The sequence below is a fragment of the Triticum urartu genome, chromosome 7, assembly GCF_003073215.2.
Source record: "Triticum urartu cultivar G1812 chromosome 7, Tu2.1, whole genome shotgun sequence".
NCBI lineage: Eukaryota > Viridiplantae > Streptophyta > Magnoliopsida > Poales > Poaceae > Triticum > Triticum urartu.
Genome location: NC_053028.1, coordinates 658,915,883 through 658,926,367, shown reverse-complemented (window position 1 = coordinate 658,926,367; position 10,485 = coordinate 658,915,883). Strand labels below are relative to the sequence as shown.

The following is a 10,485-nucleotide window of genomic DNA, read 5'->3' as shown; positions in this document are numbered from 1 at the left end:
CCTTATCCCAACGCATCATACTTCACCTGCATCCTATATATAAGTTGATCACAAACCACAAGTTCGTCCGTACCACCATTCACATCTGGCAAGCCCAAACTAGCTCCATTCCATGGCGCCACCCAAGTCCCAGCATCTCGCCTTGTTCCTCGCCGTTGTCCTGACCGCCGCTGCGCCGCAGCCCTGGGCGGCCGCCGTCCCTGCCAAGGCCCCTGCTCCATCCGCCAACAGTGATGCAGTAGCAAAACCATTGGCATGGTGCATGATTCCTTGCCTTCCGATCCTGCCACCCATATTGTGTGTACCACCGATATTCTGTCCCCCAACGCCTAGCGCTCCACCACCGCCATCCCCTTTCAAGCCGCACCCGAAGGAGTGCCTACCGTCACTGATGGGACTGATGCCATGTAAGGATTTCCTCACCAACAGCACCGCGCCCAAGCCTCCACGCCAAGGCAAGTGCTGTGACGGCGTCCGGTCACTCTTCCAAAACTTTCCCATCTGCCTTTGCCACGTGTTCAACGGCGGCGACCTTGACAAACTCATGTCGGCACCCATCGATGGAGGCCAACTCTTTGGTCTCTCGTCTGCCTGTAACACCAGTCCGAGTGACTTTGTACCCTGCTACGGTAAGCTATTGCTCTTGTGTGGTATTATAAATTATTTTGTGTATTATTGTGCTCGTCTTTAATTATGAACCATGTGAATCTTTTTTGATGCATTGGAGAGCAGACGTGCCGCCGGTGAGGGCCGCCCCTACCCCTAAAGCTGCTCCATAATCGGCTCAATATCAGGTAACTGTTTGTTTCTGGATAAATTGAATCGTATTTTTTTTTGTGGGGGATAGATTCATTCTGGTTGCATGCATGAACTAGTTTACCTATTTCTGAATTATAATTTAATTTGTGTTTATCCGCGTTTTGCAGAGCCATCGTCATAGTATCATTACAGAGACAGGATGGAAGCTAAAGATGCCAACGCCTATATCTGTTAGTACGAGTTTTTAGTTCAATTAGGGAAGATATGTAGCTTCATTTGTGTCAATCTTAGAGTCGTCTTCAGAAAATTTGTTCGTTATGATCGTCAACTATATTTATATATGTGTGTTCTTTATGAATGTCCGTGGCATGCAATCATCCAACGAGCACCTAGTTATCGAATTGTTTAATTACTTGGACTGCTGTGCATGCTCTCCTGACTATCCAACGCTCCTAATTAATTTATCTAGCACTGATAGACTGCGAAAAGAAATATGATTGCCGCAAGTTGTACTCTACGATCGTTGCTTAATGCCGCAAAGTAAGCACACATCGTGTGCATCTCCAACTCATCTGCTATTTCTCTTAAGAAATGTCCAACTTAGAAGCGTTTTACTTTTTGAGAGAGAGGACCAAAAATGTGGTCAAGTCCTGCTATCTTGTGTCGTGCTCGTGCGTACCTCCCGGCCGGCCTGACGCGACCACGTACGAGCATGTGGTTTCGAGTGCTCCCGGAAACGTGGGGCGAGGGCGAGGCCAACGGCGTGCGTCTCGCATCATCGCGCTCACCATGCTGCAGCCCAGCAACGGTTCGCGTGCATGCCGGTCTGCGTGCAAAAAACTGACTAAATGGGACTCTCGGACTAGAGAAACTAGTAAAACGCCCGTGCGTTGCTACGGGCTACAATGCATGCATATAAATGAATCAAACAAATGATAAAGTCAAAGCTGGATTTAGTATGTTAGGTGCACGTGCAATGCCATAAAACATCGCCTGAAGACCCTTGTCTTTGGAAGGTGTCCGTGCGCTGCCATAAAAAATCCAAGGGTCTTCAAGCTATTCTTTTTGGACGTCAACATAATTCATTTCCATCTCTCTCATACTCTGTGAAAACAAACATATATATAAAGACACCTTTTGTATTATTACGGGCCAAGAAAGATGATCCCTTCAGACTTCTCATGCCCTCTCAATAAAACAAGTTAAAATGTCCCTTTATGGTCCATTTCACTTCATGATCAAGCACAAATGTGCACATCCTTAATGTTTTTCAACAGTGGAAGATTATTTTTCTTTAAGTTTGACAACTTTGTTTAAATGATTATCATATCCTTTACAAGAACTGGAACCGGGAAATAAGAGGGTGGTTCCCCTTACCTCTCAGGCCTGTCAATAAAACAAAATCGACCAAGTGTTCATGTGAATCTGCTTCTCGCCCCCGGTGCATCATCCTCGCCCTTCCAAAGCTTGCCATCAAATTCCGGCAATCATAAGTGACAACTGCCTCTAAAGTGCGATACTCCGACTGGTTCTTCACGCCTTGAATATTTTTCATTGAATCTCTCCATCGCATGGGAGTGGACGTCCAATTTTCTGCTAACTTCAGGCCCATCATTAATGCTTCAGCTTCCATCGGTGGAATGTCCAACCTTGACCGCTTGTACCTGCATGAATCAACGTGTTGCAACACCCGAGCTCCAGTGCTCTCTATATTTAATCATTTTGAAATTTGTGTTTTGAAGTTTCAAAAAAAATGTGAATTTTTTTCCAGGGATACATATACACATTCCAAATACCCGTGGCAGCTGTGGTAGTTATCTCGTTTTGTTTTTGGCTATAGAAAAAAACAAATTTCTAGTAGTATATAGGACAAAAGGGGAGTCATTCCTGTCAGAATTATATCTTTTTCATATCTAAATACAACGTATTTTTTTCAGGTTTTTACCGGGCCTTAAGAATGTGTGTATGTATTCACGTATTTGATTTAAGATTTTTCTAGCAACCTAAGTGTGTTTTTAAAAAATTTCAAATATCTAGAGCAGTGAAGCCCGGTAGTTGCAGGCACTTTTCGCAACGAAGCCCCCAAATGAGTCACGAAGAATAGCCCATAGGCCCCGTTGCCTCCATCAGTGTGAAACGAAGTGTTCTTGTTGAGCTACACACTGCCGAACGTAGATAAAGTCCATTTACGAACTTGGCGTCGGTGCATGATCCTCCAGGGCAATGGAGTTTGCAACTACGTACCGTCCTCATGCTCATCGATGAGTGAGCAAGGGGATCATATTTTTTTCCTCATGAAAATATTTCAACACTCCCACCAGATAAACCAGAAGGAAACCGTTAGAAGATCCTTGTTGTTGATTAGATTCCTTGCTTTTAGCAGCTTCCTCGTGTCAATTATCAAGTCCACCCACACTTATCCAAAGTACCAATAGAAAAAAAATGCAATGATATTTTCTTTGTTGGAAATGGCTTGGGGTTAGTATATAACCATTTTTTAATAAATAAATATGGTAATTTGGATTATTTTTATTGAGATGAACAACTTCTGCTTTTCTTGATGCATGGCTAATTAGTCAGTGGTTTGTTACTTGAGATGATCAAGTGGATTATTAGTAGTTTCCAAACATATAAATGATGGCCATTATTACCACCTAGTCTGTAGCATAGCTTCGACCTAGATTTGGATATATCAGTATGTTTTATTTGGCCACAATTATGATTTGTAGATAGGCAACTGCATGATTCAAAGATCAAGCGATTGTCATTTTCAACAACATAAATGGTGGGGGGGGGCACTAATATTCATGTCAAGAATATAACAATGGGAGGGGTGAAGCTGACTCTAACAATAAGGCGATGAAGTCTACTTGAAACAAGAGTACATAGTTCTTTCCCACACTAATTGCCACAAAATTTCAGCATGTTGGCTCACCTGATTTATAAAGCATTTTCACACCTGACTCCTTGATCATGTCATTTATGAATAAAAAAATACATAAGTAACTCTCCGCTTCAGAATTGTACTTGGCAATTTGCCATTTTCTAAAATCATATGCTATTATGATGAACTACAAAAGGTGAAACAAATGTCTGTCCTTATTTTAAGAACCCTACACTTGATAAAGTATAGGAAATATCCAGATAATCATAAATTTAACTGAAGTTCAGGGATGCATAAGCAGCAGTAAGAATCAAGTGTGTTAACTTGAGGATCCCCATGTCTCTAAAGTAATAAATTTTAAGGAAGCGCCCTAGTGGGGAAAAAGATGATAGATCTTAAATGGCTGACAATTTAGTGGCATTATTCTTTGACAAACTCAAGGTAGTAGTACTATTTTTAGCAAGTTCATATGCAAAATCATTACAGTAGGTACCCTCGACATAGGTTGTAGGGAAAGTGCATATGTGAAATCATTACTGTACCTCCTTTTTTTGTTCATACTTCATATATGGCAATGTCCTTGCTGTTAGTTAACTATGCCTAAAGAAAAGTTCCTAAGATATGAATCAGATTACCTGAATTAGTAGCTGGAAGAACTCTGCCATGTACTATATACAGCCTAATGTACCAGGTTGACACCTAAGAAATGGATATTTAGTGTCCATATTTCCCTATCTACAGTATAAGATAATACTAAATCAAATCAAAGGTCCCCGTGCGTTGCAATGGGATGAAAAAAAATAGAAACATGGATCCTTTGCTAAAAGAGAACATTATGCTCTCATCTTCATACCTGCTACCATGCTTCGCTTTCCTCCGGTGCAGTCTCCCTCTTTTCTCTCAACATCGCATGCTTCGCAACGGAGAAACACCATATTCCGAGTGCCCTCGCCGTGCATCAATGACAGGTGCAATTTGGTTGAGCGAGGCAACTTTCTGCTCAATGACACGGGCTTTGGCGGACACCTTGAAGCGTTTCGCGCCTATGATTCCGCAGTTGTGAGCCTGGTGACGAGCTAGTCAGGAAGAGCCAAGCTCAGAATCATGAGCGCCTCCTCAACTATTAGAAAGCCTTCTCAGTTAAGTGCATAAAATGATATATAGAATGATAGAAGTGTCCATTACTAATAGACGTCAAGAGCATCAATTTCGCAAAGATGATACCCTCAAACTTTCGATAGATAAAAATCTGCAAATATTCCTTCAAGTCAAAGAAACTGTTATATTAAATTTTCTCATGGAGATCTCACCACATGTTCTTCCATACTTGCTTCGAAAAGGCGTTTAATATGTAATCTGCATTAGACTAAATAATTTTCTATGTTGAGCTTCCAAGTCATCTCCTAAATTTAAAGCCTAGACAATCTGTGAGATACTAAATGACTGAACTTCTTTGAACCTTGTACTCATACTACAGTAAAAAAAATTGCCCACATGATAAATTCTGACATTCGCTAGTGTGAAACAGAAAACAAAAGCTGCTGCTACATACCTTGACATACGGCAGCAACAACATCCAAACACAAACAGCGGGCACCTTCAGTGAGCAGAGCATGCAGCGTCTGGTCAGGGGAAGTGAAGAAACTTCACCATCATACAACGTTGTTGATGTACACGAACCAAGCCTCACAGGTTGTTTGCTCTAGGTCCATCTCTTTTGTAAATCTGAAATTGAGTGTAATTGTTGATCTTGGTCAATGAGAGGCAAGATCCATGGAGGGAGATTGGATATGTGGGTTAGAACTTGGTCTTGAACATGGTGTCGGGATGCTGTGGACGCAGTCATGGCGCAGCTGGTAGAAAGTCAATGAGGAATCATCCGCCGAGTCCTTGTCCTATAGACCAATGATTATTAGTAAAAAAAATATTTCAACAACTCATTTTCTAGTGTTAGATATATACCGCAGTAAGAAAAAATATGCATAGATGTGGAAGAATATCCAATCTAAAAACTTAGTTAATTTGTAAACTATTAGTTCTTACAACATGATGGGGTTGAAGTTCACGAAGTTGCTCGTCCTAAACGGCAAGCGGTATGGACAAGCGTGGATTTCTCGCCTAGGTTTCCTTTCCGAGCTCGGTGGCTGGAGGATCTCCATTAATCAATTGTCTCTAAGCGCAACCGGGTTCGCCTCCCGGTCACGGTCATATGAAGATCAAGATTGATCTCAAAACTCCTCAGGCATCACCATAAGTCGTAACAGAAAGAATGCCATCGTACTTGAGGGCGCTGGGTCCTCGGCGTCCTCGGTCTTCTCGGCCATGGGCGATGCCGACGGTGGGCTCCTTCCTGCCATAGCCCTCAGTGCGGCGGAAATAGGGTGATTGTGACAACATTTAATAGGTATTTAAAATAGAGAAGCATTTGAGAGTAGATAAAAAAAGTAACAATTGCTATGGTTAATCGATTGTTATACTGGTGATATATACCTGAAGTCCTGAACCAACCCATGATATTGGTTGATGTCAAAAAAAACATGATACGGTTAGTCTGCATCTTTGTTTCATTCCAAAAAGAAAGCTCAGATGCTTGTCTTTGTGACAACTTTGACATCTCCACAATGATGGATTTACCTTTTATGTGGCCAAAGCACTGTCAGAGTATGCATCATCTTATAATTGCACAAAAAGTATTGCGTATGTTAGAAGTTTGAATTAGGATTCAATCAAAGAACCTGGTAATAGCTGAACATAAATTAGGATAAAATTGCAATAACAATGGCCATCAATAGTTGCAACAGGAAGAAGAGGCAGATCGACAGCATGCAGGTTTACCAATAACAATGTTCACCAATAATTATTATCACCAACCATAGATGTTTTCTGTTTGTAATAGGAATGTTTAGGAAATTAGAAGCACAAACTCACCTTCTAACGCACATGAACACACCTGCACATATGGTGCTTCCTTCTGGCCATTTTTTGGGTGGCTTGCTCTCATCCTCGAGGTACCAAGAATACGCACGGACCTTTTTAAATTCAGTTGCGCTCTTCATGAACTCTAGATCCCGATTTTGTCCAAAAGTGGATACGGGTGTAAAGGTAGTACCTGGGGTTGGGGCAACATCATATTCCTCCTCTGTCGTCTTCCCTAAACTCCTTTCTCTTGGCAAAATTTGGACTGTAGCACTGCTTTCAATTGTCTGAAACCAACAAAATGTCTGCACAACATTCCCATATGCCTGAAAATATTCTGGACGCGCACACTTAATTTCGCATCCAGTTTCACTGATGCACCTAGACACAACCAAGGACATTGATTTGAAGAACTCATCTTCAAACTTTTTGTATATCTCGCTTGTGTAAATTTCACAATCTTCAATCTCGAGATGCCCCCAATTGTTTTTTCATTGGTTTCTGTTGGCAAAAATTGATGAGGTGCTTTGAGATTCTTGATGAAAATCATAAGAACTGGATTGATCTCACTGTGTGAGTTCCACTGCCTCTTCTCTTCACAAATTGCAGACAGAGGGTGATTTTGCTCGTTGCTGAATATGCTCACATACCAACCTGCTTTGCATGGAGGAGACGCATCCTCGCCTTCGTTCTGTTTTGCACGAAGAAGAATTATCATTGTCCCTCTTAACCTGCACACCGAAAACCAAACAAGACAATGACAATGCTAGCTACAATATAAATACCAAGCAATTTCAAAGCATGGAAAAAATTCAAGCACAAGACCATCATGGAGTGGTTGGGGAAACGACAAGAATATAGTTGTACTACAATTTCAAGCAAGACGCTATGTAACTGATCTAGCACCAGCACACAATTTTGTGCGTCATCTGGTAACGTGCATGCCCTCATCTCGGCTTTCCATGATGAATTCCAAAACCATCCTCCAAAGCAAATAGCTTATATTGTCCGTACGCTTCTTGGCATGAATCAAATGGCATGCCTTCTACAAGAGCAAAAGTGTCGGCCGAGTGCTTGCCTTCAGAGTTTAGTAGACATCTTCCAATCGAGTTCATCTTGCTTGGGGTTGCTCTGGTCGCAAGTCCAGTTTGAATCCAGTTCCTGAACCAAAGAATCAACCGTCAGATCGTGTTTGGAACTGAATTTTAGCAGGGAGGGAAAGGGGAGAGGAGCACTCACGATTGTCGAATCAGCAGCATTGCAAGGCAAGATATGCACTTAGTGTTCTGAAAATCTGCAGAACAGATCATGAAACATAAATGTACCCTGCATACAAAAGAAGACCAAGATCAATAAATGTGTAAAATTGAGAAGCACCAAATCTGATTCAAGCACAAAAGAACAAGGGAGAGCTTATGCTATCCTGCTGCTAGGCCACGGTCATCGCCGGCGAGCACCCCGTCAAGGACTACCGCAACACATCCGCAAACCTGGCCCTGTCGCTGTTCTCCATGTCCGGGCCAGTCGGGGGAAGGGAACAGAGATGGAGGAGGGAGAAGGGAGAGGAGAGAAGAGGGGGAAAGAGAAAGGGGTGGAGATACCTGTGATAACGGGGAGGCGGGAGTGCGGGGCGGGAAGAGTCGCCGCCGGCGGGCAGGATGAAGAGCTGGCGGCTCCAACCCTAGCTTGCGCGTGAGAACTGCATCCGTCGCACAAAACCAGGGCATCCATCGCCTGCCGTCGTGCTCCAGCGAGCCGGCGACCGAGGGTTGCCTGGAGCGGAGGTGGAGGCGACCAGAGCCGGCGGCGGCGCGGCGCTGAGGTTGGTGCGACGGCGAGGCGGCGGGGCAGAAACTGCAGGAGACGGCGGCGGGGACCTCGAGGCCGAGCTCAGGTCATGGCTTCCCTGGCTCCAGAGGCCGTCGCGGCGCCGGATGCAGCGGCGGGGCGAGGAGGAGGCCGGCCGTCGGGGAGGCAGGAGCTCCTCGTCCCCTCGATCCAGATCGGGATTGAGGAGGGAGCAACAGGGGCGCGAGCGAGCGGGCGATAGGTTTAGGTTTTTTTATCGCTGGTTAACCTTCGTAGGTTTTTTTTCGTTGGTTAACCTTCATAGGTCTATTTTTTTTTACGTGGATGGATGCGGGTTTGGGTCTCAGGAGAAGGTTTTTTTGGTTTGTGGTGGCTTAGTCACAGGTGGGAGGAGGTACCAAAATAAACCATGGAAGGTGAGACTAAAAAAACCGGAAGCGAGACTACCAACTGCTTCCTTAGGAGTAGAGATATTCCAACATAATCCGTGCACATGAAAAGTGTCACACATACCGTCTTGGATACGGCTCTGGCTACGTACAACGCTGAGTCGGCTGCCACGAGTCTACATGCTGACTTCCAGTCCAACCACACGTCAACCAGCGCTACTGGCCCGGGCCAGGGCCGAAGGGCCGCCGCTGCTTCGGAGGAGCAGCTCTTATCTTCGAAAGCCCAAGGCCGCGAAGCCCAGCGCTACTGGGTGTGTGTGGGTTGGTTTGCAACCGTGTGTGTTCTTTGTTGACATGTGATACTGTTGTAAGCCCTCAAAAAGAAAAATGTGACACTGTTGTAGTCTCAGACTTACTAACAGATTAGCCTAACCTGGCACCAAATCCTAGATCCACCCCGGACAATACATGATGCATGTAAAACTATGTTGCGGTGTACCCAATGCGGCAATGCGTACACTTATTATTTGCTCTTTTGTGTACGGACTGCATCTTGATCTAGCACACACTCATGTGCCTAACAGTTTACCAAGCATATTTGCTACCACTGCTTTGTTCAGGTCGGCCAACACCATGGGGTACAGCGGCGACTTCACCAGAGTCGGCGACAACAGCCGGTCCCTACACTTCTCTACATTAGTTATCACACGCGTGTACTCGGCGGCGACGAACGTGAAGTGGCAGCTGGGGAGCGTCTCTTCTTCGATGGTGTCGATGGAGCTGTCCGCCGGTGCGTAGTCGTCCATGCACCCTTCGTAGGCAACCCTCTGCTTGCTGGAGAGCGAGGAGTTCTGGCTGAGCTGGTCGCTCATGGCAATCGTCGTGTTGTCGAAGGAAATCGCAGTGGAGTGGGCTGCGAGGATCGCGTATGCGGTGGCTCTCTCCGTGTGCGACGGGGACATGTCGACATCGACTTCGCGCATCATGCGGATGCAAAGGTCATACATGAGCTTCGTGCCACACGCCTTCTGGCAGGCGGCCCCCGCGCCTAGTGACGGCACGTCGGGGCAATCCATCAGGGCGGCTGCCATGCGAATGCGAATGGGTACCAGGACGAGCAAGAGGAGAATGATCTTCGCCATAGCCATAGAGCACACACCTCTCTTCGTAGGGAGAGATATGCTCTGTTGTCCGAGCTAGCAAGCACAACATTGCACTATTTGTAGGATGTGCATTTAAAATCTTTCAAAAGGATCTTATAGATCGAATTAATTTTTTAAATTTGGAAACCAAGAACCTAATAAATTCGGAAATTAATGCCACTAATTAGTCAGAAGTTAATTACATGCACAATTAAGTAGGACCGTATAAATAATGAATATTTTTGCACCAAATCAATTTGAAAACCAAGTCATTAATAATACAATTAATTAATTAGGCATGCAGATAATTAATAGTAGGGATTTTTCAATTAGATAGATAATTAATTAATTTGGCAAACAGTTAATTAGGTCTACAGATAGAAAAATAATTGTACTAGATAACTAGATGGACAGTTAATTAGTCACGCAATTAATTAATTAGGCACGGAGATAATCACGTCAAATCAATTTGAAGGTGCTAGCGGGCATGGACGGCCAGCAGGCAAGCAAAGCTTTCAGCGACATGGTCCACCAGTGCTTGCCAACATAGAAAACGATCACGGCGTGCTTCTGGCATGAGCAATCA

The 10,485-nt window shown here is 44.3% G+C and overlaps 1 long non-coding RNA gene across 17 annotated transcripts; it reads right to left on the bottom strand.

The window, feature by feature from the left end:
- Positions 1-1,952: 1,952 nt before the first annotated feature.
- On the bottom strand, positions 1,953-8,674 carry LOC125522182. 17 transcript variants are annotated; one of them, XR_007289671.1, is made up of 6 exons: positions 8,161-8,674; positions 7,799-7,885; positions 6,753-7,720; positions 6,572-6,672; positions 5,687-6,277; positions 1,953-5,538 (listed from the first exon to the last, which is right to left on the bottom strand). It is a non-coding gene; the product is annotated as an uncharacterized LOC125522182 (long non-coding RNA). The 17 variants fall into 17 exon arrangements; XR_007289673.1 differs by having other exon boundaries at positions 6,572-6,645; XR_007289670.1 differs by having other exon boundaries at positions 5,687-6,004; positions 6,134-6,141; positions 6,278-7,720; positions 8,161-8,673.
- Positions 8,675-10,485: the final 1,811 nt, after the last annotated feature.